Source organism: Sapajus apella, unplaced genomic scaffold (assembly GCF_009761245.1).
Source record: "Sapajus apella isolate SASKATOON/1434 unplaced genomic scaffold, GSC_monkey_1.0 scaffold63, whole genome shotgun sequence".
In the NCBI taxonomy this organism is placed as follows: Eukaryota; Metazoa; Chordata; class Mammalia; order Primates; family Cebidae; genus Sapajus; species Sapajus apella.
Window position 1 is genome coordinate 10409920 of NW_022437003.1, and position 27541 is coordinate 10437460.

Genomic DNA, 27541 nt, shown 5'->3' on the forward strand with positions numbered 1-27541 from the left:
TCCAGTGACTTAAAAAAGTTTAGGGAAACTTTTTTTTTAGTGATCCTCTTTTCACATTTTCTCTTTTCCTAGGTGAAATGGCAGTAATATAACAACATTGTGCTTTTATTCCTTTACTGTCAACACTGTGAATTGTTTCAGAAACAAACTGCATTATTTAGGTTAACATTGGCTGCTGTAACAAATAAACCTCACACTTTAGTGACTTAACACAGCAGAATTTTATTTCCCATCCACAGAACAGTCTGATGCAAGTATTCCTGGTGGGCACACAACTTTTCTCAATGAGATAACTCAAGGATCAAAGCTCTGCTATGGCTTGAATGTATCCAACCAAAATTCAGGTGTTGCCAGTGTGATAGTATTCAAAGGTAGGGCCTTGAAGAGGTGATTAGGACATAAGGGTTCCACTCTCATGAGTGAGATTAGATGTCCTTATAATAGGTCTTGATAGAAGAAGTTCATCCCTTTTTGCCCTTCTGCCATCCACCATGTGAGGACACATCTCTTCTTCCCTCTAGAGGTTGCAGTATTGAAGGCACCATCTTGGAAGCAGAGACTAGACCCTCACTGAGCAATTAACATGCTGGTGCATCCATCTTGGACTTTCCAGCCTCCAGAACTATGAGAAATAAATTTCAGTTTTTAATTAATTATCCAGTCCCAGGTATTCCGTTGTAGCAACACAAAGCTAAGACAGGCTACTTACATCTCACAGCTCCACTATCTCCTGGGAACTTGGAGTCCTCAGGTTCTAGCTGTGGAAAGAGAAAAAAAAGATGGAGAAGGCACACATGCTTCTTAATCATAGCGGTTCAGAGGTAACGAATATTAATTTTGTATATTCTACTGGCCCAACCCAGAGGCACCAGTGTGCTGGGAATGGAGTCTCTGATTGGGCAGCAAAGATCAGAGATCAAAGATCAGGAGAGATTTCAGGACGAATATTTTACTAGGTGAGGAGGACCATGGATTTTGACAAACAGCCTTTGCTGCTCTACCCATGCCTCATCGCCACTGTTAGACACAAACAGAAATGGCAGCACTTTTTGTTCATTGATTGCAACTCTTTCTTTAAAGACTTTTAAGGCAGAATCCTAAGTCATCTCTTCTGTGAAATTTTCACGATTCAAAGGGAAGTCCCTGCATGGGCACTGCCAGCTTCGTTGCGCTTCTGCCTCCATGCTTTCTCCTGAACCTCCTCCACCTCTGAACGTACTTCAGGTGAGGCCCCTGTGCCTGATCCTTGTGACCTCTTCTTGCACCTGTTATTCCTCTGCTTGCTCACCTCAGGGATCCCCTCTCTCAGAGACATTTGTTTCTGTCAAACTGCTAAGTATTCACAAATTAGTGGGGAGATTGCTTTTCTTTAAGAAATCTCTTTGCAGGCAGGCCCCCCCCCCCCCCCCCCCAAATCATACCCAGGACATCTCTATGTCAAAACTCACCTGGAACCAAATGGTTCCCTTTCCTTATTTACAAGTCAATGTTAGCACCAATTCACTTTTTAGAGGTGTAAAAACTGAGATCTAAGGAGGTTAAGTAGAGCTATGCCTGAAATTTCACTAGTCTGTGAAGAACCAAGCTTAGGATTCAGGAGTCCTGACATTCCACCAACACTCTTTCCATTCTGTCATGGCGTCTTAAGAGAACAAGTCCATGTGAGCCAATACCAGTAGGCATTCTCAACCCACAGAAGAGATAGAGACTTAACTGAGTATGTTTATATGCATGTGCTCTGTGTGGTGATGTTTTTTCTGCCAGGCTTGTCACTTCCCTTTACCACCCAACAATTTTTATTTCTTAGAACATGTAATATTGTTTTAGGTCTCCACAGTATTTCCACTACAGCATGGCATTTGCTGGGTGTATTATCTGTTTTCACATTGCTGTAAAGAGCTACCTGAGACTGGGTGATTTACAAAGAAAAGAGGTTTAATTGGCTCCTGATTCTGCAGGCTGCACAGGAAGTATGGCTGCAGAGGTCTCAGGAAACCGACAATTACCAGTGGAAGGTGAAGAGGAAGGAGGTACATCTTACATGGCCAGAGAAGGAGGAAGAGAAAGAAGGAGGAGGTCCCATACCCTTCTAAACGACTACATGACTGAGAACTCACTGTCATGAGAGTAACAAGGGGAAAATCTGCCCCCAGGAGCCAATCACCTCCCACAAGTCCCCTCCGACAACAATGGGGATTACAATTTACCATGAGATTTGCTTTGGGACACAGAGCTAAACCATGTGAGTAGGTGACTAGTTAGTAGGTTTTTTTTTTTACACAAAAGCTAGTGTTGACATAAATTATCGTAGCGTCAAAGATACTTAGAGATAAACCTATCAAAATACCTACAGGATATCAAAGGCAGGTCTAAATATTATTGAAATAAATTGAGAAGATCTAAATAAATTAAAAATATATCACTTTTATGAACTGGAAGGAACATCATCGTAAATAAGTCCAACCTCTCCAAATTGATCTACAGAATCAATATAATGCCAATCTAAATCCCAGGAAGGTGTTTTGAGGAAATTGATAGGCTGATTCTAAAACTAATACAGATATGTCAAGTCTTAACAGTAACAGAGACAATCTTGATGAGAAATGAACCGGGAAGATATCAAGGCTCATTTTTAAAAGTGCACCAAGTAAAACAGAGTGGCATTGGTCATGAAACAGAAAAATTGACCAATAAAAAGTATTGAAAACCTGGAAACAGATCCATGCATATATGTATATTTGATTTGATTTATGACATAGGGAATCATGGGGAAAAGATAATCTTTTAATAAATGACACTTGTTTAATTAGATATTCATATAGAAAAAAAAAATCTTGATCCTTACCACACACTATACACAAATATCAATTCCAAATGTGAAAGGTGAAACAATAAATCTTCTAGAGGCTTTGGCAAACCTTTTCTGTAAAGAGCCAGAGAATAAACATTCTGGGCTTTGTGTGCCATAAGGTCTGTTGTAGCACAAAAGTATCATGGGTGATGTGTAAATGAATGAGCATGACTCTATCCCAATAAAACTTTATTTATAAAAACAGTTGGCAGAATGGATTTGGATCACAGTCCATAGTTTGCCAAATCCTGTTCTAGAAGTTAACATGGGAGAATATCTTCATGATCTTAGGTTAAGAAGATTTTTAAATCATCACAACATGTCCTATCAGAAAGGAAAAGATACATTATGGCCCTTTAATGTTAAGACATTCTGTTCACCCCAAAATGCCATTAAAGTACCAAAGAGGCAATTGATATAGTGGAAGAAGTTATTTGCAACACATATCACGCATGTCCAGAATATACAAAAACTGCAAATCAATAAGGAAAACAAATAACCCATGCCATGCTCAGACACTTCACCAAAGGTAGCCAAATTGCCAATTAACATTTTCAAAGTTACTCAACTTCATCAGTCTTCAGGAAAATAAAAAAAAAAACACAATGCATGCACTAACACCTACTGGATTGACCATAATTTAAAAGCCTGACAATACAAAATGTTAGCAAGGATTTTGAACATACACGCTATTGGTGGAAGTGTAAACTGGCATATTTCCACTTTGGAAAACCCTCTGGCAGGTCTCCTCTGATGTTGAGTACTCTATGCGTACTTTCTGACTCAGCAGTTTCACTTGCAGGTATGTACTCCCACAGAAAGGTACACAAAAGGCATGTATAAGAATGCTCGGGGCGGCATTATTCAGAATAACCTCCCATTTTAAACAACCCAAATATCCATTAAATGGACAATTGAATGGGTAAATAACTCACAGTATATTTATAGAATGGAAAACTATTCAGCTATGAAAATACATGAATTCCTATTACATGCAGATCTAATAAAACTTTCAAATATAACAGTAAGTGAAAGTAGCCAGACCTGAAAGAATATATAATGTATGATTCTAATTCTATATGGCCCAAATACAAATAAAGCTAACCTATGGTGTTATAAGTCAGGACAGTGGTAACCTTTGGAGAGAAGGAAGAGCATGATAAATTGGAGGGAATATTCAGTGGGTTTCTTGGGTGCTGAAAGTGCTCTATTCTTTAACCTGAGTGGCACTTACCCAGGTACATTCATTTTGTGATAGCTCATTGGACTATATACTTATGATCTATGCGCTTTTCCGTATATAGGCAATACTTCATTTAAAGGTTTTAGAAATCTACTGGAGAAAAAAAAAAAAGCTACTGCCTCCTCTTCCAACTGTATGTTTCCATCCCCCGGGCAGGTCAGACACAATAGCTGTATAGACGCTTAGGTGGCACTGAAAAGCCACCAGGCAAAGAAACATGGCTTGCAAGTATTCACAAGCCTCCTTAGACTGGCTCAAACACCCAGCTGGCTCTAATACATTAAACTTAAAAGGTCGCCTGGCCTGGTGACCACCTCACAGAAGCAATAGTTGCTAGATACACCCAGAGAAGTTAATCTCAGAATTATCAGGTCAGGAAAATGAAGTTATGAAGTCAGAACTGTAAAGCAATTCTGTTCTTCTAGCAACTGCCTTACATTGGTCTTTCTCTTTCCTGCTCCTGTTCTCTGTTAAATCTTATAAAAGTGGCTTTACTCACAGGACAAGTGGCTCTCTATACTAGGCAGCGTAGATTTAGGTTTCCCTAAAGATGGGAGGGATTGATTGCATAGATTTGGAGCTCTATTGCTTTTTAATACCAAATAGCAAAGCATCCTATTCCTGAATCCCAGGACCTCAATCTTCGTGAGATAGCAAAAGGGAATTTTGGCCTTACCAATCAAAGTAGAAGAATATTTATTCCATCTGCTTCATATTTTCCTCTTCTTGTCCTTGAAATCTTAATGAAAACTTCCTGAATTCATTTCCTTTAAGTATACCACAGTAGCCAGAACCCTTACTGGCATTCAGAACTTTCTTTGGCAGAGGTGTAATTGCTCCTCTGTCAGTGTCCGGTGGAAGCTAATCTGAGTGGCATGTTTCTGTAAGCTTTGGTGGTTGAGAGAATGTCACCAGGATGGCAAGCAGGGAACATGTCAAACCTCTCACCTTGCAAGGAGCACAGGCCTCGAAGTCAGACAGACGGAAGCAACACAGTATGCAACACTCACTAGATGCGCGACCTTAAACAAATTACTTAATGTTGTTTCGAATCAGTTCCCTAAATTATAAAATAAATAAAATAGGGTTTACATTACAGGGTTATTGTATGCGAAATAAGACAATCTATATAAAGGGTCTGGTACAAAGACTGGCACAAAGTAAGAAAAGGAGGAGGAAGAGGAGGAGGAGGAAAGAAGAACATAAATAGCACTTGCTATGTGCCTGGCATTGCTCTGCATGCTATATATATGTTGACTCATTTATATGTAATTGTCACAGCAATCCTAGGACATAGGCTCTGTTAATGTTATCAGTTGAGAAATGAAGAGCCAAGGCACAGAGAGGTGAAGTAACTTGCCCTAGATCTGATGGTTACAAAGTAATGGAGGGAGGACACTGATCCAAAGCAATCTGTCCGCAGGGTCCCCGTTCTTAGGCACAACACCAAAGTGGTTTCTTGCCCCTAAAGTAGAGGCAATAAAGCATGGATTACTTGCTTCAAGTAATGCTTCTTTCATCCCCTTTCTCACAAAGCTCAATGGCATATCTAATTTTTAGGTTTAGAAAAGAGAGAAATAAAGCAGATTTTTATTGGCTGGGCCTGGTGGCTCACTCCTGCAATCCTAGCACTTTGGCAGATCACCTGAGGTCAGGAGTTCGAGACCAGCCTGGCCAACATGGTGAAATCCTATCTCTACTAAAAACACAAAAGGATCAGCTGGGCATGGTGGCGGGCACCCGTAATCCTAGCTACTTGGAAGGCTGAAGCAAGAGAATCGCTTGAACCTGGGAGTCAGAGGGTACAGTGAGCTGAGATCGCACCACTGCGCTCCAGCCTAGGCGACAAGAGAGAAACTTCATTTCAAAAAAAAAAAAGGAGATCCTTGTATGTTTCTCTCATTGAATAGCACCCCCCTGTATCTTGCTTTTCTCTCCTCAGTGAACAACTATAGAGAATAGGGCTGCTTCGGCAAGTTCTTTTCTCAACATACACACGATGAGCACCTATGGCATGCCAAGCACTGTCCTAGGTAGTAAAAGAGCCAAGGGCCCATGCCAGCTTCTTCCCCTACTCTCCCTGTCTCACCGGAATCGTAAGCGCACATGGAAATGCTGTGACCTCAGGACTAAAGAATAAAGTCTGGGCCAGTGGCAGGCCAATGCTCATACAGCCCTGGCTCGTCCGTCAGCGGTCAGGGAGGTCTGCATGAATCCAGAACTAAATCCAACCCTGAGTTATGCAGAGAGAGCCTTCTCCAGCCTGGATTTGCTCCTGAAACAGCAAGTACATTGTTCCTAACTCAGGCCACGCTTGCCAGTAGCAGCTATGACCTTCCAGAAATTACTCTGCCTTTATAGAGCAGGCTGTAATTTTAACTCCCACTCCCCACCCCCAACTTTATTTTTTCATCAAAAATTAATTTAAACACCGGTAAAAGCTCAGAATCCATTCACTCTGATTGGCAAGAAAGGAAAGAGAAAAGGAAAGCAAGAGCACATTTTGTTGTTTGCCACACCTGGATTGGCAGTCTTCAAGATTTGTGCTGAGGTTGGAATTTAACACTTCCTCCTCCAACCCAAACAAACACTCCTGTGGTGGGGGGTGGGGGGGCTGTGCCTCACTAGGCCGCCCTCGGATCTGTGGGCTGAGGGCAAAAACAAGGCCCTAAAGCGCCTGTCCAGCAAAACTTGAATCAAGTCATGACATGACAATGCGTACCTTGCTACTGACTGCCTCTCCTTTCCTCTCGCCACTTCCATATATTTCCTTCTCACATAGCTTCTCCTTTCCTTCACAAAGCTTGGGAAGCACCCTTTGTAGAAAGTGAACCGTACATGAAATTCCAGGTCCCAGTCCACCATTCCAAGTCCATCAGTACCTTCAACAGGGGGAGCTACGACTAGGAATTGGGACTCGGAGAGCTTTCCTGAGACCTCCTTTCCCGTCGTGTCTGCCTTCCCACGAGTCCTTGTCTGAGAAGTGTGCATTGAGATGCAATAACCCATAGGACTTCTGGGTATTTCTCTTTAGGCTTCTTGCCAAGCTTGTGTCTTTAGAGTGTTTCCAGGGTTGGCCCAAGAGCCGTGGTGATCATAGCAAGTCCAGCCTCTAGTGATGTGGGCACTGTGGAAAGTTTCCTAGGGAGCGTGTCATGTTGAATGAAATGTGGATGCTTCTCCTAAACTAGACGCTCTTGAAGTTTATGTAAAGAGAAGGCAGGAGAAGCTTGGGTAACTGTAGTTCTCCCCATTTGAGTCATTGGTTTTACTCTTTGCACTGTGTCCAACACAGCCCACTCTGCAGAGCAATAGGAGTCAGTCCTGAGGCTTCCAGGGCCAGGAGGAAGGAGAGAGCTGACCGCTCCCAGTATAGGAAAATGTGGGCTCACTGTCCAGCTTTCTGGAGTTGCAGGATTGGTTTTCTGCTGGACTCCCCAAGTGACAATCTACAGGCCTCTTTCCAGAGTTATCAGACACTGGGGAGACAATAAGAAAGAAACTAAAACTATTTTTGAAAAGTTATCCAAAGTTGGTGAATGCTATATAAAGCCCCAGTTGGCTTTGATATTTGCTGGGCTACAGGGAGAGGGAAACACGATGTGATTTGTGGGTGTCGTGGTTGGAAGCTTTGGCCAAGGCCTAGGTTGTTCTGAATTAAGTCTGAGGAAGCAGAATTTCCCTTAGGGCCTTGGTACTGACTTTGAGCTGGGATCTTCCAAAAGACTCTTTAGAGTGGAAAAACAGTGGCCTATTATGTGTTTGTGACAGGATTATAAATTCTTTCACTCTGAGAATCTTTATGAAATGGCCCAGGAAGCCTGAACTTGAAAACATTGAGAAATCATCTAAGCTGAGGGGATGCTGGGTTGATGCTGGGAGTTGGGACAAATAACCGCCACGTGGGTCTTGTGTTGTTTGAGGTTGGACTCCTCAGAAGCAGAGCCTGAGTGATTCGCTTAAGGAATATTCCCAGGAAAAACTGGTTAGGGATCTGAGAAGTGGGCCTCACAAGGAAAGGAGGATGCTGGGACAGGGAGCAACATTGAGCAAAGCCCCAGGAAAGGAAACACTGAGATGTGACTTACCCTCTCTCCAGATCTTCCTACGTATTATCACTGCTGTCCTGGCCAGGGGGCAAGGAAGCTACCGGAGTATTTACCCCTCCCTCTCACCTGTCATTCACTGGTTAAGGACTGTCATTTCTAGAAGGAAGCCAATCTTCATTATTGCACTGTCAAAATATTTCTGGATCTAGGGCAGCCCTCTGATAAACAGATACAGCTGCTGCTTGGGCACACCTGAACCTGGGTGTGTAGAAACAGAAAAGGGCTTGTATGAGGAGCGGTCCAAGCCTGAGTCAGCTATACTTGTCTGGGCTTGCTATGAACTGAACTGTGTCCCTACCAGATTCATACGTTAAACTCTTAACCCCCCAATATGACTATATTTGGAGATGGGGCCTTTAGGAGGTAATTAATGTTAAGTGGGATCACAGAGGGGGACCCCCAATCCAATCGGACTGGTGGACTTGCAAGCAGAGGAAGACACCAGAGATGTCTCTCCCTGTCTCTTTTCATGCACACTCAGAGGAAAGGCCATGTGAGGGCACAGCGAGAAGCCAGCTGTCTGCAAATTAGAAAGAGAGCCCTCACCAGGAATCAGACTGGCACCTTGATCTTGGACTTCTCAGCCTCTAGAACTGTGAGAAAATGAAATTCTTCGTTTAAGCCACCCTGTGTGTGATATTTTGTTATGGCAGCCCAAGTGACTAAGACAGTACCAAATAGCTCTAGGCTGTCAGGGCATTGCTTGCCCTGACAAAAAAAAAAAAAAAAAAAAAAAAAAAAGTATTCTTTTAAAGGCATACACAGGGCATATGATCCCTAAGTAACAGCTGGTAACTAATAAAATAACCCTGTGTTCCTGACAAAGTACTCTTTTTTAACTCACTTGCAGACATTAGGTACTTCTTAATTCTTCCTTGCGCATATCATCGTTCCATGAAAATAAGAAATTGGGGCAAATCAGGATTTTCACTGGCAGGACGTTTTGTGCTTTTCAAAGAGTGGTCCATTTCACCAAGAGGTAAGATGACATAATTAGAAGAAAACTGTGGAATGTGCCCATGGCCAGTGCCGTGGCTCACACCCATGATCCCAGGACTTGGAAAGGCCAAGGTGGGAGGATTGCTTGAGACTGGGAGTTCAAGACCACCTTAGGGTCAGTCATATACAGAGCAGGTATGTTTAAATGTAAGAGAAACTCTACCGACACAATCCATGAGACACAAGTACAGAAGGCTGTGTGGTCACCGTTGATTTGTCAGTGCTCTGGGCCCTGCCATTGGTCCCAGAGTTAGTGTCAGTCAGTGGTCCTTTGGGGTGTTCCTGTCACCTCACCTTACATTTTTCGGTTCGCATGCCCTCTGCTCTGCTAGACTGCGTGGAGGTGAGACAGATGCTGCATTCACAGGGGAGCACCACTGTGCTTTTCCGTTTTCTCCCCTCGTTCCCAGTCATTCCATCTGAAAAGAGTGCATAAAACCAGATTCTAAAGAACCAGCATGTCTTTTTAAACTTCCTAGCCACCTCTCAGTGGGTGGAGATCCCACAACGAAGCAGGAACTATCTCGATTTATAGATGTCCAGCCAACCTGCTCACGTGGCCCAAAGGTGAGGCTTGAGCTCATGGTTGCTAGCCACCAAGCACCCTAGGCCACGCTGAGCGCAGCACCACAGGACAGAGACTTCTGAAGTCACAGCCTTGCCACTTAACAACAAGAAAGAGCTTCCTGAAGCCAGCAGCTCAGCTGTGTGCTGCTCAAGAACGGCGTGCCTGGTGGTGGCAGCCAGCCTAGAGAGGAACAGAGAAACGACACAGAGAAGCAGACCTGGGCTCAGTTTTACCTCCTTCTCCAGAACTGTGGGACTGGTAGGGAGAAAGAAAAGTGGGATAATAACCAAGAGAAGAGCCCAAATGACTGCTTTTGTCCCGACACAAATGTCTCTAGTTATGCCATGACCCCATGAGCCTCTAGATCCTTGTCAAATCCTCTTCCGCAGACTAAAAATAATGGCTCACATATAAACAAACGTAAATGTATTTTTAACATGCCTCAGAAACCTCACCTTCCTGTTGGGTTTTGGACTTCTCTCTTCAAGTCAACTGGCATATCACAAAAGCAACTGCAACTGCTTAGAACTTTCCACCACATACAGGCGACTGTGACCCCAGGTGACATCTGACTGTGGATGCCAAAGTGACTTCTGTTGGGAGATTAGAATCTCTAACTGCCTTGTGGTTTCAGAAGGCAAGAGAGGCCAGAACTTAAGAGAGGGTGAGGGCTTAAAAATTCAAGGTGAAGAGTTCCAGAAAGACCCACGCATTTTGAGGGTCATTCTTGTGGCTTCCTGCGGAAGGTATTAAAAGCTAGAGCACAGTACTGTTGAGACGTTAGCCAGTGGAAATAAAGGAAGCCCATCGTCTAGCCAAGCAGCTAGCTAGATGGCAGCCCCAAATTGAGGATGGTATTTCACCTTGTGAGGGCAGGCAGCGAAGGAAGAGAAACTGACGAACTGTCACCAACCTGAAAGAATTTGAGCGCCAGAAGGATAACAGCATGATTTAAAAAAAAAAAAAAAAAAGTATTCTTTTAAAGACATACACAGGGCATATGATCCCTAAGTAACAGCTCGTAATTAATAAAATAACCCTGTGTTCCTGACAAAGTACTCTTATTTAACTCACTTGCAGACATTAGATACTTCTTAATTTTTCCTTGCACTTATCATCGTTCCGTGAAAATAAGAGATTGGGGCAATAAGGATTTTCATTGGCAGGACGTTTTGTGGTTTACAAAGAGTGGTCCATTTCACCGAGAGGTAAGGATAACATAATTAGAAGAAAATTGTGGTGACTCTGGCCAGGTGCCGTGGCTCACACCATGTTCCCAGCACTTTGAAAGGCCAAGGTGGAAGAATTGCTTGAGGCCAGGAGTTCAAGACCAGCCTAGACAACAAAGTGAGCCCTGTTTCTACAAAAAAATTTTAAAAGTTAGCCAGGCATGGTGACATGTGCCTGTGGTCCTAGCTATTCAAGGGCCTGAGAAGGGATGGTCACTTGAGCCCAGGAGTTCCAGGCTATAGTGAGTTTTGGCCACACCACTGCACTCCAGCCTGGGTGTCAGAGCAAGACTCTGTCTCTAAAATTAATTAATTAGTTAAAAAAAGAATCGTGCCCAAATGGCTTAGAGCTAGTTAAGTGGCGGATGTGTTTTGCTGTGGACCAGGGGTAAGGTTGCTTGACTCTTAGGCCCTTCTTTGGTCATGACCTCCTGCTTCTGGTTCTCCTGATAAAATGCTGGATGCTCAGTCGAAGGTAACAGGCAAGAAGTGGGCTCTGGAGGACAGAGCTCTGGCCTCCCAATTGCACATCCATTCATCGTCTCCTACCTCTCCCATTGCAGGTTCCTTGACTTTGGCCTTCAGTCCTGACTTAATGTAATTTCTCTGCTTCTGGGTAAAAGGAGGAATTCCTCTCACACTGCCAACATCACCCCCTTTCTTCTCACCCCAAAGAGAGTCCAGAGAGGAGGCGAGACCAAGCCTGACCAGAGTTGGAGTCTTGAGTCGTGAGGTCACGTTGGTTCCCCATCTATGCTAAACCCAGAGGGAACTTGGCAGGGGCCACGTGGAGGGGAGGGCTGGCCTTGAGGTTTTCTTTATGTTTAGCCTGGATGTAGTCCAACCTTAAACTCAAATGAAAACTTGAGAAACGTTATGTGACCCAAGAGCCTGTGTGTGTTTTGAGATGAAGGTAATGGGGCGGGAGGTGACGGCCAGCCACAAAAGGCAGCTTCAGTCCAGCTAAACAACTGAACACTCACTGCAGAACTGGGCCTCATGACACACGTAAGGAGGAGTCTTTACTGCCCAGTTTTTGTATTTTGTGTTTCCCTCACGCACCTATCCAAGGAGCTCTCAGAACACCTGGGTCCCAGTCCCTCACTGGCCACTCTTGCAGTTACTCAACCTGAGCTAAATCTCTTCACTTCTCTTGATCCTCAACTTCTTCATTCTCTAAATTAGAAGTATAAATTGGGGGTCAGGATCTTTCCATTCAAAGAACAACGTTCTAGTGCAATCACTGGAAAACGTAATTTCTACATGTTAAAGTCATCCAGGCTTCCAAGACGGAATTGAAAAATGGCAAGTGTTGAGTGGCTCAATGGATTTCATTTCTTTTTTTTTTTTTTTTTGAGACAGAGTTTCGCTCTTGTTACCCAGGCTGGAGTGCAATGGCGCAATCAACCTCTGCCTCTCAGGCTCAAGCAATTCTCCTGCCTCAGCCTCCCGAGTAGCTGGGACTACAGGGTGTGCCACCATACCCAGCTAATTTTGATATTTTTAGTAGAGACAGGGTTTCACCATGTTGACCAGGATGGTCTCAATCTCTTGATCTCGTGATCCACCTGCCTCGGCCTCCCAAAGTGCTGGGATTATAGGGGTGAGCCACCGTGCCCAGCCTTCATTTCTTTTTCAAAGGGCCTTTCTTATTTCAGGCAACTGTCTCTGCAGTGAGTGTGCATGTATGAAAGCATGTTTGCAAAACAGTTGAAATATTTGCGTATAATAGCATTTTCACAGCAGTTAGTATAAACAGGGAGAAACTTAGGAATGACTTTTCATGGGTGCCTATGAAACGACAGATTGTGCAATTTTTAGGAAGAAGAAAAGCTTGCAGGGAAAAACCCTATAGGCAATAATATTTTGACCTTGAGAGGAAAAAAATATGCCAGTTTGTATATAGAAAATAAACACTCCTCCAAAGTTTACGTTCAGAAAAACCTTGGTTGCTTGCTCATAAATAAATTGAGGACAGAACTGTTGATTACTGAGGTTAATGTTCTTTTACTAAAGTGGAAACATTGTCTGTAATTAGATTAAGAAGAGATTTCGGAAGAAAGAGTGACGATGTGAGTAATCAGGAGTCAACAAAGGCGCATTTTGATTTTATTAGCTAGCTATTAGAGCAGTCTTTGGCATTTTATGTGTGATACACAGCATCAGGATGTAGCTGTTGAAAGTCATTTGTGTCCGCTGTCTGCACTAATTGAGCGACAATAATAAAACGCTGTTTTTAGATAAACAATGGGTGGCGGAGCTCCATCGGTCCCTGCAGGGAGCGTGTTGATGCCTTTCAAAGAGCGACTGGCTGAGCTCACGTGCCGCAGTCATTTCACAGAGGAAAGTCAAGTCGTTTAAATCAACTAAATTGAACGCAGTTTTGAAATGGAAATCAGTAATCCCAGTTTGGAACTGCCTCCTTGTCAATGGAGAGCTAGAGGCTCGATTGCCGTCTGCTTCTCTCCCAAGACTTATTCAAAGGCAGGAGGCCCCGGAGCCACAGAGATTGCAAGTTAGCAATACCAGGGAAAGGAATATCACGTGTCGTATGTGTTGCGTAGTGCGTGGGTGCCGAACACGCTGACATGGAAATATCGTCACAAACCCCAGCTGCCTGCTCTATGCCCTTCCCTTCAGTGCTCACAATTTGGGCCCTAGACAGACGGACAAACAGGAGGCTTCCAGGAGGCTGTAAGTGGGTCACATGCTGCTGCCCTCACCCTACTGGAAGGGATTTCTCTCAGAGGCCTCCCTCCTCCTCAAAACGTGCTCCTCCCTTTCTCCTCGCTGCATGCCCTTTAGAATAAAGCATGTCCAGAAGTGAATCTCCACTTTGCGTCAAGATTAGGATCTCTGGTTATAGACTGAGAATAGAAGAAAGCCGGCTGGCATCCTCCAACTCACTTTATCTTAACGCAGGATCACACAACCACCAGGCTTTTCTGGCAGCCAAGGGGTGGCTGGGAGTGCTTTAATATCTCCCTCTTTTCAGCTATCCGCCTTGTGCAAACAGCCACACGATCTAGGGAAAGAGTGTGCTGCGCTGGCAAATGCGGCTTTGAGATAGGTTCACTGCGCTCCACAAACTAAATTGCATCTTCCTCACCCTGCTATAAAATGTTGTTGTTGACCAGTACAATAGCTCACTCCTGTAATCTCAGCACTTAGATGAGGCCAAGACTGGAGGATCACTTGGGCTCAGGAGTTTGAGACCAGCTTGGGGAATATAGTGAGACCCCGTCTCTACTAAAAATTTAAAAAAAAAAAAAATTACCCTGTAGTCCCAGTTACTCAGGAGACTGAGGTGGGAGGATCACTTGAGCTTAGGAAATTAAGGCTGCAGGAAGTAGTGACCATGCCACTGCACTTCAGCCTGGACGACAGAGTGAGACTGTCTCAAAAATATACATATATACACACACACACACGTGCGTGTGTGTGTGTGTGTGTGTGTGTGTGTGTGTGTATTGTAGTCACCACTGAGCTTTAGGAAGCTGGGTGCAGTCTGCTGACATTTTCATTCAATAGCTCTTACTTGAATACTTGCTAGGCATAAGGTCCTGTGCTACTTGTTGGGGAGATATCCTTGCAAAAGATCAACACATGGCACTTGATAGATGATAGATAGATAGATAGATAGATAGATAGATAGATAGATAGACAGACAAATAAAATACAATACACTATTGGTCTGGTGAGGCATGTTCAGGAGGTCACAGGGCTTTCTCCCTAGATCAGACAGTTGTCTTTTAGAGCTTACAAGGGAGGAAAAAACATTATTCTTTCTGCTACTCTTCTAGATTTTCCAGCTGGGGTCCTATATATTGGACTGACAAAAGACAGATTAGCAAGAGAAAAGGAAGCAGCAGTTTATTAACATGTGCATCCTGATTACGCATGGAAGTACCCAGAGGTGAGTAACCCAAAGAAGTGGTTAGAACTTGGGCTTACATATCACCTTAACACAAAACACAGGAAAAGGGTTCTGAGTGGGAGAGGCAAGTTATGGGATGGTGACCAGAAAAAGTACGGTAGGCAAGAGTTGTTTAGTAAGTTTTGTTTTGTGGATTTAAATCAGTACCTTCTTCTTTGATAAGAGTTGTTAAGAGTAATCCTTGTCCTGGTATAGAAGAGGGAGATATCTCTACAAACCTAAATTTCCTTTATTAAGGGAAGCCACATGCCCTGGTTTTAGAGCTTTTCCTGAGTCTGCTGGTTCTTGATGGCCTCGAGCTCAAAATAATCCATATGCCAAAGAGGCGTATCTGGAGGTGGCATATTCTGGTACCTCTCAGGCTACTCCTGATGCTATTTTCACTTGACTTTCAGGTCACCTCATTTGCTTCCCACCCTAGATGATAAAGAAAATTCTCTGGCTGTCATGACCAAGAGCACAAAATTCTTCCTGTGCATTCCTCTGATCTAAACCATTGTGGCAGATCAAAACTATGCTTTGCACAATCTTCAGGTGATGATTCCTCTGAGTCCCGCCTCTCGGGTACATAGCCCAGACAAGCAGCCAGAACACGTCTTCACCTTCTCTCCTAAGAGCTTCTTCCTGGCTTTCCCCCATCTTGGACATATTTTGGTAATTTCTCAAGAAGTATTTGCAGTGGTTAATTTTATGTGTTAACCAGACTCGGCTATTGTGTCATTTGCTTGGTCAAGCACCAGTCTACATGCTGCTGTGAAAGTGTTTTTTTAAAGGTGATTAATATTTAAAAGCAGTAGACTTTAAGCAAATTAATTTTATTTTGCATAATTTAAATGAGCTCAGAGGACAGAGCATCAAGCCAAAAATCATTATTCACAAAGCTTAAAATCCAATGGAATTTATCCTGGCAGGTTTTGAACCTCCCCGGAAGTTTTGAGCCCCCTTTCCTTTCTGATTTCTCCCTTTAGGAATGGGCATGTCTGGCTTATACCTGTGCTAACATTTGTGTCTTGCAAGTAAACTTGTCTGGTTTCATAGGCTCACAGCTAGAGAAGAATGTTGCTCCAGAATGAATCACACTGAGTGTCACGAACCCCTCATGTAGATGATATTTAAATGAGGTTTTGAACTTTGGGTCGATACTAGAATACATCAAGACTTTCAGGAGTGTTGGGTTTGGGTGAATGCATTTTGTATGTGAGAAGGAAGATCCAGAGGGTGGTCTGTGATGGGCTGAATTATGTTCTCATGATCCAAATTCATGTTTTGAAATCCTAACCCTAGTGACTCAAAATGTGACTCTATCTGGAAATACAGTTGTTGTGACTCTATTTGGAAATACAGTTGTTGCAGATATAATAATTCGTTTAGACAAGGTAATACTGGAGTAGAGTGAGCCCCCGATACAATATGACTGAGTATCCTTATCAAAAGAGAAAAATTGGGGCTGGGCATCGTAGCTTACACCTGTAATCCAGCACTTTGGGAGATTGAGGCAGACGGAACATCTGAGGTCAGGAGTTCGGGATCATCCTGGCCAACATGGCAAAACCCCATCTCTACTAAAAATATTAAAATTAGCTGGGCGTGGTGGCATGTGCCTATAGTTCCAGCTACTCGGGAGGCTGAGGCAGGAGAATCACTTGAAACTGGGAGGCGGAGGTGTGGTAAGCTGACATCGTGCCACTGCACTCCAGCATTGGTGACAATGAGTGAGACTCTATATCAAAACAAAAGGAAAAATTTGGACACAGACACACACACAGAGGAAAAATACCATGTGAAGGTTGGATTCACGCTGCCACAAGCCAAGGAACTACCAGAAACCAGGAGGGAAGCCTGGAACACTAGATCCTTCCCTGGTGCCTTCAGAGGCAGCGTGGCTTGACCTTGGATTTCCAGCCTCCAGAACTATGAGACTGTAAATTTCTGGTTTTTAAGCCTCTCAGTTGGTGGTACTTTGTTATGACAGCTCCTATAAACTCATAGAGTGGTCTTCCTTGTCACCTCTGCATTGCACTCCCCACGGGATCAACACCTAGAAGCCCACCTTGTTGGAACCCTTATGTCATGTAGGGGTGACAAGAAGGCCCTGCCTCTCAGCCCCATGTCATTGGCCTCCCTGGATTTTGCACCCTGCCATTAGCACAAATATTAGCATGTTCGTGACACAGACACATTAGGATTGCTCTGGCTCCAAGTCATAAAGCCCTCTTAAAAAATTGAGCCAAAAAGTGTTAAGTGGCTTAAGCACATCAGCACCTGAAGTATAAGGATTGCTTTCCTGCTGAAACGCACATTGGTGTAAAACAAAGTGAAAGGAGAGAAAGCCTCCCCAAAGGGTATATGTGTTTTCACTAAAAATGTTGGCACTATAGGGTTAGGTTACTCAGCAAGGCTCAAGTGCAGGTTCAGTTGACTAACGCTGAAAAGAAGGATCCAGATTCTTTCTTTCTTCAAATGGTTGCCTCGGATGAATTAGGAATATAGGATAAAAGAAAAGCACCCGTTTTGGAGTTTAGGATGTGGGGTTCCCTTCTGACTGGATCTCTTACCAGCTGCACCGTCTTAGATAAATGACTTGTCAAGCTCTTTGAGCATCATTTTTCTCTATGAATGAGAGGTGAAATCCCTATGTCAGGGATATAGAGACTTTCCCTTTTTTTGGCCTCTGATTCCCGGAAGTGGGGAGTATTTTAGCACAAAATATTCAAGTTATGCCGTGGGAACCCATCATTATTAACATGAGGAAGAGCTGTCTTATACATGCTCCACCCTGAGGATAGAAAAGACTGCAGGGAGACACCCCTGGTTTCCCTCTGGGACCAGCAATACCTGTCATCTCCCAGGGGAGCGGTCATGTTTTATGGGGTCTAGAGCTTGATAACTGTGAGGTCCTTGAGAAGCAGTAGAACTCATAAATTCAGACACAAAAGGAGGTGCAGAGCTCGGAAGAGGCTTGTGTTAGCCACAGGCTGTGAAGCATGAGCCTCTTCAGCTGCAGAATAAACCTAACCACGTCCCTTTGGGACACGAGGAGAGTAGACTCAGGACCTTGGGCAGAAGAGTGCGGAGGAAAAAGGGAGGGAGATTAAAATATTAATAATAGTAGGATTCTAGAACCCTCTTCTGAAGCAGATTTGGTATGACTGAATTGTAGATAAATGTCTGTATTCAGCATGTCTATAAATGACTGCTACTAGATCACATTTCTTCAAAAAAACTTTTTTCTGCTAACTCGCTAGACCTGAATGCCAGCTCAGATTTGAAAATATTCTATCTTATTTTTTCCTAATGTGATATTAAGGGTGGATTTCTTTTTATGAAATTCCCATGTGTACTTGGGACCTGGCTCTAGTTCATGTGTGGACCATCCCCTGTGGTCATAGCGAACCTGGGCAGGCCTACCAAAAGCCTGTGATGGGGTTCAGGACACACTACCTTAAAATACAGCACCTTGGGCCAGTGGGTCACGCCTGTAATCCCAGCACTTTGAGAGACCAAAGTAAGCAGATCACCTGAGGTTGGGAGTTTAAGACCAGCCTGACCAACATGGAGAAACCTCATGTCTACTAAAAATGCAAAAAAAATTGGCTTGGCGTGGTGGCGAATGCCTGTAGTCCCAGCCACTCTGGGGGCTGAGGTAGGAGAATCGCTTGAACTCAGGAGGCGGAGGTTGTGGTGAGCCGAGATCATGCCATTGCACTCCAGCCTGGGCAACAAGAGCGAAACTCCGTCTCAAAATAAATAAATAAATACAATAAAATATAGCACCTTGGCATTTTGGAAAAGAACAGAAGCAGGAAGGCCACTTTCACCTTGCCTTCTCCCTTCTCCCTTGCAGCAGGTCACAAGACCTCATGTGACAGATGCCCTCTTTACTCCCAGAGAAAAGTAAGGAAGACACAGAAACACCAGGAAGAATCTGAACAAACAGGCCTTGCTAAGTTCTCCCCCCATTCATTACCATGACATCATACCCCCTTTGTTCAATCATGCTTTCATCAACCCTGAGCATGAAAATACACAGGTTTCTCTGTTTATGGTGGGGTGGATCTTCATTTTCGAAGTTTCCATGTCATATAAAATGTACATTAAAGAAGTGTGTAGGCTTTACCCTTGTTAATTGTTTTGTGTTTAGGGATATAAGCCATAAGCCTGGGATACATGAGGAAAAGATACTTACACCTGTTTGTCTCAAGACTGGGGGATGGTTCTTATCAGACAGGAAGGAGCCACACACCTTGAACTCGTAACAGAGCCCTGGAGGTGGGAAAGAAGGAGAAATTCAGAAATGCCTTCAGCACATATTTATTGACATGTGCCTAAGCCCACAAGCACATATCAGAAGCCCTTGAGGCCAGTTGTGTTTTACAATTCAGAAATTTTCAGATTTCAGAAAGGCAATGTGATGCATAAATCAAATATTATATAACATCCCTAGAGGGGTTGGAGGCAACACTTTGCAGATCAAACACGGTATTTCTGCAGTCCTGTCTCAGCCAGATAGATGGATATTCACGCTAAGTGGGATAAATGCAGCCTTACTTCACTTCATGTTTTGCCACCAAGGTGGTTATGAAAAAACTAGTGTTTTCAGAGGTTTGAGAAGTTTAGAATTATGGATAGGGGTTGTGGACCTGGGCCAGGTGCCAGGCAGTGTTCTGATGCTGGGCAAATAGCACTAACAGGACCAGCGCAGGGACCTAAGGGAGCTGGTAGGCTCTGAATGGGGAATGGTTCCCCAGTAGCCCTGGCAGATGCAGGTGTAATCCCCATGGGGAGAAGGGGAGATGTTTAAAGGGAAGGAAAAGAAAACAAAACAATAGAAGTGATGTTCCATTAAAGCCCTAGAAAACATTAGTGTGCAAGCTTGAAGCTTTAAATATATATCAATAAAACATCACAGGAAATAGAGGCTCCCTCCCTCCTTCCTGTCAACTATAGGCAGCTCAGCATCTCTGGAGACCAGAGGGCCATGGGCCTCAGCTGCAGGATGTGAGTGCCCAGCAGACCAGATGGGCACAGCTGATGCCCACCCGACAGAAGCAGACCCCAATGGAAAGAGACCCACTCGGAGTGGTGGTTTGCAACTCGGGTTAGGATGGAGGAGATGAAGGTACCCTGGGGACAGGTGGCCCTAATATTTACTGCTCTATACCTGTAGGAACTGTCCACAGAATATACACATATGTGTGTGCATGTGTGTGTTTATATATATATATATATATATATATATATATAAACACATATATATAAACTATTGGGAGGAAGACTTTTTGTCTACTCACTTGGGTTCAAATGCTTGGGGGCCTCAAATTAACTGGCAATAGACAGATTAGCAGAAGAAAAGAGGTTTACTCACACGTGCATTTGATGTCACTAATGAGTGACTCACTGAATACCCCACTGAATACCCAGTGGTAAACGTTTATATACAGGCTGAATATCCCTTACAGAATTTGAAATACTCGGGACTTAGAAGTGTTTCATATTTTGGATTTTTTCAGATTTTGGAATGTTTGCATGTGTGTAACGAGATATCTTGGGAATCTCAGGCCCTATGTCTAAACAAAATTCATTTATGTTTTACATGCATCTCCTACCCGTAGACTGATGATAACTTCATACAGTTTTAAAAAGAATTTCGCACCTAAACAATGTTTGTGTTCCATCTATATATGTGTGTGGAATTTTCCGCTTGAGGCATCCTGTCAGTGCTCAAAAACTTTCTGATTTTTAGAGCAGTTTGGATTTTGGATTAAGGATGCTCAATTTATACCAATATAACAAAAAAGGGAGCAGCAGGAATTTAGGATTCAATGGGAAAATGTGTAAGGTGCTGTGAGGCTTTTTTTGGCGCTAATGGGAAGGGGCAATTTGTCTACTTCCTGGAATTCGCAGGAAACCCCCTCAGAGCAGGGTTAATAGCAGCTGTATTTTTGAAAGGCTCCTTTAGTCAGATAAGGAAAGTTCAGATAAGATTTTAAATATTTTCACCTCTAAACAATCTTTATGTTAAAGCAGTCATCCCATCTGGGCATGGTGACTCACGCCTGTAATTCCAGCACTTAGGGAGGCCAAGTTGGGCAGATCACCTGAGGTCGGGAGTTCGAGACCAGCCCGACCAATATGGGAGAAATCCTGTCTCTACTAAAAATACAAAATTAGCCAGGTGTGGTACCACATGCCTGTAATCCCAGCTGCTTGAGAGGTTGGGGCAGGAGAATCGCTTGAACCTGGGAGGCAGAGTTTGCGGTGAGCTGAGATCGCACCATTGCACTCCAGCCTGGGCAACGAGAGCAAAACTATCTCAAAAAAAAAAAAAAAAAGCAGTCATCCCTTCAATACATATATACATGCACACACACATACACATGTAAATATATATTATATAGGTATATATGTGCACACAGATGATTTATATATACCCATATATATGTATTAATACACACATGGGATACTCTATATTTATATCACTTATGGCAATTATTTTAAAAATCTCCCTCTGCTTTTTCTCTTGTTCACCTCTGCCCTCTCCCAAGATCCTGGCTTGCACTGCTGGGGCCTGCAGGGTCAGGACCGGACCGAGGAGAAATGAGGAGGCAGCAAAGCGGCATGCGTCTACTGCGCGGTTTGCTGAAGCCTGCAGTATGATGACAGGCAGCGCTAGGCTCTTAGATCCGCCTCGAATGTAAGTGCACATCAGTTAGGCTTGGCTCAAGCTCTTTACCCTCCAAGTAGATTTCCCAGGGAGTTTCAGAAACACCCGCACAGGAGGGAGGACTTTTCAGAGAGGGTGTGCTTCTGCATTAGCAGGTGTACGCAAGAGCCAGAAAAATCTGGGCTCCCACATTCACCAGGCTCCCACTGGCTCGGAACCTCAGGGTCTAAAGTCCAGCGAACATCCTCAAAAGAGTCTAAGAACCTCTCTCCCTCTTTCTACATTGTTTGGCCGCTGTTGACTCTCTCCCACAGCCCTCCCAGAAATTGTTCTGAATTTTTCTGGGGGTCGGGGGACAGCTTAGGGACATTTATCTCTCCCATGTCCTCCTTAGGGAGAGCCTGTGCGGCCTGCTCCCCAGCGCTCGGCATCTCATCTGAGGCCCTTCGCCTCATTTCTACGCTGCAGACACTTTCCCACAAAATTTTCCCACAATTTTTTTTTTTTTTTTTTTTTTAGCTTTTAGCGAGGATTTCACCAGCAAAGCAAAAGACTCTGCCTGCAGGCTGATTGGTTGCCAAAGAAAAGGTGAAGACATTTTCTGAAGAACAGTCCCATTTGAGAAGTGAAAAGCAGCCCTGGTCAAACGTGTGGCTGAGTCCCCTGTGAGTGTTTTGGTTCGCTTGGTAGCTGCTTCTGCCACTGTTTATCCAGCACAGAGAAGGTGCTTTGAATAGATGTCTTTGCCGACACAGATCCCTTTGCTTTGTGAATAGGGCGATTACTAAACAATGAAGCTATTGCATTAGGAGCAGGAGCTGGCTGGAGCCAACAAATCTTCTCTAGGTTTACAGAGCTATAATTATCCAAAGTTTTAAAACACAATGGTATCTGCTGAAAGGGAACATCTGGGAGGGAACCAAGCCATCCCAATTAAAGGACTGATGCACAGCCAGTGGATGGGATGACTCCACATTAATGGGGTGGCGTTTTTTTTAGATGTCATTCAAGTTAACAAATGTGCTGAAAGGTTTAAGGAGAACAAATGCGCAGGGGGGAAAAATCAGATCAAGGAGAGGGATCTGTTTTATAAGAACATCTACAAATTGGTTGCAGAAAGCATTCCAGGCTGCTGTTGTGAACACTAATCAGGAGAAAAAATGAGGTTTTTTCCCATATGAAAATAAAAGCTTTTTCCAGTTGCCATTTCATTTCAAAATAAATTCCCTTAACCTCCAGAGGACCCGGCTTGACGGAGTCGGGTGGGAGACCAGCATCGTGGGGAGGTCTGAGTGGCCCAGGGTTATGGGGCTGTGCCGGCACTTAGGCTCCCCATAAAGATTAGGGGAAGTTGGTTGTAATGAGAGATTGGAGACTCGATCCTATAAATACATTTGGCCCAGATAGTAGCACTGGACTCTGCTTTGCCAATGAAGGTTACAGCAGGCTCACCGCCATAACAATCTGTCCTAAAATGGGTATGGGCCACATGCTTTGGGTTCCTGAGCACTTCAAGACCTACAATCTAAATCAAGGGTCTACTCCACCTATTACTTCAGCTGGGGGCAATTCTTCCAGGTAAAAAACTAAAAGAATAGTTATGAGGGCAGTAACGAAACCAGACAAAAGAAGCTCTCATTCATCATCTTATACCTATGGGAATGTTTGCTCTAATATCGGGGGCGGGGAGGGCGGCCATCACAGGGGATTATTTCTTCAATTATGCTTCCTTCCCATCTGTTTGGAGGCACTGCGGCAGCATCACACAAGGGCTCAGCTCAGTTCTGAAGGCAGAATCCAGGAAATGATTTGGGTCATCACAGGCTGTGCAGCAGAACCCACAGCGGGCTAAATCAGAAAAGTGGGGGGTGTGCCAGGTTTTTCCCAAGCTGTCCTTTTCTGGGCTTTTGCTGATGCTCCTGCTGCAGTGGGGTCCCTCCCCCCTTTCGGTGCCCTGTTGGTCCCCTCCTGATTGTTTTCTACAGTGCACCAAAACATGCTGACAGAGCATTTGCTAGCTTTCACTTACTCCAAGGGGTGAAAAAGTTTAAGTCCCTTGATCAACTTTTCTATAGGTATTTGCATGATTATTGCTGCAAAAGCAATATTATGTAACATAAAAAATTAATAATTAAAAACATTTACCAATTAACCCACCACCCTGCTACCATTTGAGTAGCCCTAAGCCCATTTGTTCTCTGAGCCTTTACCTGCTTTTTCCATTCTGCTTTGTTAGATATTTGCCTATTTCTAAGTTTTACTATGGAATATAGTACCACCATCAACACATGTATTCTTTTTAACCCTCTGCAAAAGATCTCTCCAGAAATCTTGGACCGATCCACAGTGCCATGGACTGAATTGTGCCAAAATTCAGACGTTAAAGTCTTAACCCCCTGTACTTGGGGATAGGGATGTAAGAGAGGCAATTAAGGTTAAATCATGTCATAAGAGCACTGCCTCAGTCCGTATGATTGGTGTCCTTATAAAAAGGAGAAAGAGGCAGCAGAGATCTCTCTCTTCCTCCAAGTACACAGAAGAAAAGCCACTTGAAGATACAGAGGGAAGGTGGCCGTCTGCAAACCAGGGAAAGAGGCCTCAGGAGAAATCAAATCTGCAATGCCTTGATCTTGAACTTACAGCCCCCAGAACTGTGAGAAAATAGTCTCTTGGTTAAGCTGCTCAGTCTGTGGCATTTTATTATGGTAGCCCAAGTAGATGATGGGGATGAAAGGTTAGGACGAGAAAAGCAGCCTTTGACATGAGGAGCGGGCCTGGCCCTCACAGCTAGCCCATGTGTTCTCCTGCTGAACACAAACAATTTCACAGAACTCTAACATCTAACGTGGCCACTCTGAGGCCATGAAGGGTCAGGACAAGAACGAGGCCACTCCCCAATCGTGTCTGAATCCAGACAAATGCACAAACCACAGAAATGACCCAAGCATCTTCCTATCCCGGATAAATGAATGACTGCCACAGCTTCCTTGCCAACTTTAAGCTTTAGCCTTGCTCTAGTGTTTTTGGCTTCTAGATTAGATTTATTCATAGAATTACTCTCACTTCCTGACATCATCCAATGCAGAACAAGGCCCTGCTTCCTTAAATCTTCCCCCTAAACACATAATATGAGCCAAAATCCTATCACGAGTCCTTTCTAAGTCCCTGCTGAGCAGCTCTCTAGTTCCTCGTAAGCATTAAACCTAGCTGTGTGTGTGTGTGTGTTTCTGGTGGTCACTGGATGAGCAACGTTAACAGTGATGTGAGTGCTTCTGTGGTTTTTAATAAGCATTTAACATGGTTTATCAAAGAAGCTAATCAATTTTGATTGCTTTCAAAAATTTTACACAACCCAACCAGCAACTTAAATGTTAGGATCTTTTTCAATTAACTTGATGGTATAAAATGAATCTTGTTTCAATGTGTATGTTTTATGAGTTTGTAGACTAACCATTTTCCCAGGTACTTTTCCTCTACAAGTATTTCCCTTTATCTCTCACCAGTTTGATATTCAATGATGAAAAAATAACTTTTGTCTCCTACTAAAGGAATTTCAGGAGTTGCCTGGAAGGGGAGAGAGGTATTTGAGGGGGTTTTGATATTGCAAGGGTGTTTTTCACTCTTACTTCTGAAATCAAACTCATGGCCTGGGATTTAGGGTCCTCATAATATAAATGGCATTGCATGTGCATACACAACAAAAAAGGGGGGAACACTCAGCAATTACAGTCTTCACATGTAACTGGTCATGTGGTAATAGCTGGTAGTGATAACCTCTTTCTTCTGCCACTCATTCCGTATTTTCCTTGCCTTCAGCAAGTGCCTCAGCTGGTCATGAACCTTCATTTCTAAAGAGTCTGAGCCACTGTCCTTCCTGGTTTGGGTTGTTATAGTTTTCCATTGCCCTTAATCATAGGGCATGGTAATATTAAGAGGTGTCCTAAGGGATCTCCTGTAGTCCAGAAATACTCTTCCTTGGCTCTGTTGTGGAGTAGTAGTCCAATTTCCCCTTGGCAGTCAGTCAGTCACCCTGGCCAGCACAGTAACTCCCTTCTTTACCTGTTGATTCAGAGGAATGAGGAGTCCAAAGTGGCTACATAGCAGTCTTGACTTCCAGTTCAATGGAAGCATTGCTATGTCTCTCAGTGGAAGCATTCTTCCCTCTGGAACTAAGACCTGTGGGCCAGCAGAGCCCAGGTTCCCAGTCATGGGAACAAAAAGCAAAATTTATTAGTGGGTAACCAGGAGAAATAGTGAGTGGTAGAACTCCCATTTCAACCCCTTGATTCCTGGACCTGTGGGTTTCTGGCTATAAGAGAAACAGCATCATAAATTAGACACGGATTCAAAGCATATACAGTCTTATAGAGAACCTTGTTCTAAACCTGCAAGGCAGTGTCACTTAGCTGGCACTAGACTGAGTCTTCAAAAGGCCATTTCACTGTTCTATCAAGCCAGCTGCTTCAGGAGGATGGGGAACATGGCAAGACCAGTGAATTCCATGAGCACGAGCCCACTGTCACACTTCATTTGCTGTGAAGTTCTTTGGTCAAAAGCAATGCTGTGTGGAATATCATGATGGTGGATAAGGCATTCTGTGAGTTCATGAGTGGGGGTTTTGGCAGAAGCACTGCAGGTGAGGAAGGCAAATTCATATCAGAGTAAGTGTCTATTCCAGTAAGGACAAGATGCTGCCCCTTCCCTGATAGAAGTGGTCCAGTGTAATCAGACTACAAACCGGTAGCTGGTTGATCATCTGGGGAATGTTGCCGTATCAGGGACTCAACACTGGTCTCTGTGGCTGGCAGATTGGGCACTTGGCAGTGGCCAAAGCCAGGTCAGCACTGGTGAGTGGGGAGTCCATGTTGCTAGGCCAAGCTATAATCTTCATCCCTGCCACAATGGCCACTTTGTTCATGAACTCATTGGGCAATGATTGCTGGGGAAAGAGGCTAACTGGTATCCACAGAATGGGTCATTTTGTCCACTTGACTATTAAAATCGCCCTCTACTGAGGTCGCCTTTTGGTGAACATTCACATGGGACACAATTGTCTTGATTTTTTTTCCCATTCAGAGAAGCCTATCTACATATCCCTTCCCCAGATTTCTTTGTCACCAATTTTCCAATGAAGCTCCTTCTACATCCCTGACCATCCAGGCAAAACATTGACCATAGCTCACAAACAAATATAAGCAAATGTCAATCCATTTCTCTTTCCAAGCAAAGTGAACAACAAGGTGCACTGCTCAAAGTTCTGCCCACTGGGAGGAATCACTTTCACCACCATCCTGCAGAGATATCCCAAAAAGGGGCAGTAGTGCTGCAGCTGTCTACCTTCAGCTGGTGCCTGTATATCGTGCAGAACCATCTGTAAGCCAGGCTTGAGTCTTCTCTTCCTCTGTCACTGATCATAGGAAACTCTTCATGAGACTGGGAGAGAGAAGGCAGTGTAGCAGGAGTGGGAACCATGAACATCTGTGTCACTTCTTCATGTAACTCACTTGTGCCTTCGGGGCCTGCTTGGTCCCAATCAGTCAAATCACTTCCGTTTGATGATGGAGTGCTGTTATGCACGCCTGATGTTATAACTTGCTGGGTGAGAAAACACCAGTTCATGATGGGCAGCTCGGGTTGCGTGATAACATGGTAACCCATCGTTAAGCATTTAGCCTTCTCTAAGGCTCAGCAAGCAGGCCAAAAACTGTTTCTCAAAAGGAGAGTAGTTATCTGTGGAGAATGGCAGGGCTTTGCTCCCAAATACAAAGGGCTGCATTGCAGTTCACCTATAGAGACCTGACAAAGGCTCCAAACAGCATCCCTATCTGCCCTTGACACTCCAAGAGCCATTGCTTGGCCCTGTTGGATCTTATGGCCCAAGCAGCAGAGCAGCTTGCACAGCAGCCTGGCCTGTTGCAGAGCCTTCTCTTGCTCTGGGGTC

The 27541-nt window shown here is 44.0% G+C and overlaps 2 long non-coding RNA genes across 3 annotated transcripts in view; one reads left to right on the forward strand and one right to left on the reverse strand.

The window, feature by feature from the left end:
• Positions 1 to 205: 205 nt before the first annotated feature.
• The window catches only part of LOC116529766, a 32302-nt gene continuing 4966 nt past the window's right edge, over positions 206 to 27541 (reverse strand). Inside the window, exons 2-8 of one of the 2 annotated variants that reach the window (XR_004259661.1) lie at positions 19123 to 19199; positions 10226 to 10363; positions 9497 to 9621; positions 8270 to 8401; positions 6614 to 7573; positions 710 to 754; positions 206 to 622 (exon numbers count right to left, since the gene is read on the reverse strand). This is a non-coding gene — a long non-coding RNA (uncharacterized LOC116529766). Of the gene's footprint in view, positions 623 to 709; positions 755 to 6613; positions 7574 to 8269; positions 9622 to 10225; positions 10364 to 19122; positions 19200 to 27541 lie in introns of both variants that reach the window. The other variant, XR_004259660.1, reaches the window with a different exon arrangement.
• On the forward strand, positions 681 to 2339 carry LOC116529767. The gene is made up of 2 exons (XR_004259662.1): positions 681 to 1224; positions 1959 to 2339. It is a non-coding gene; the product is annotated as an uncharacterized LOC116529767 (long non-coding RNA).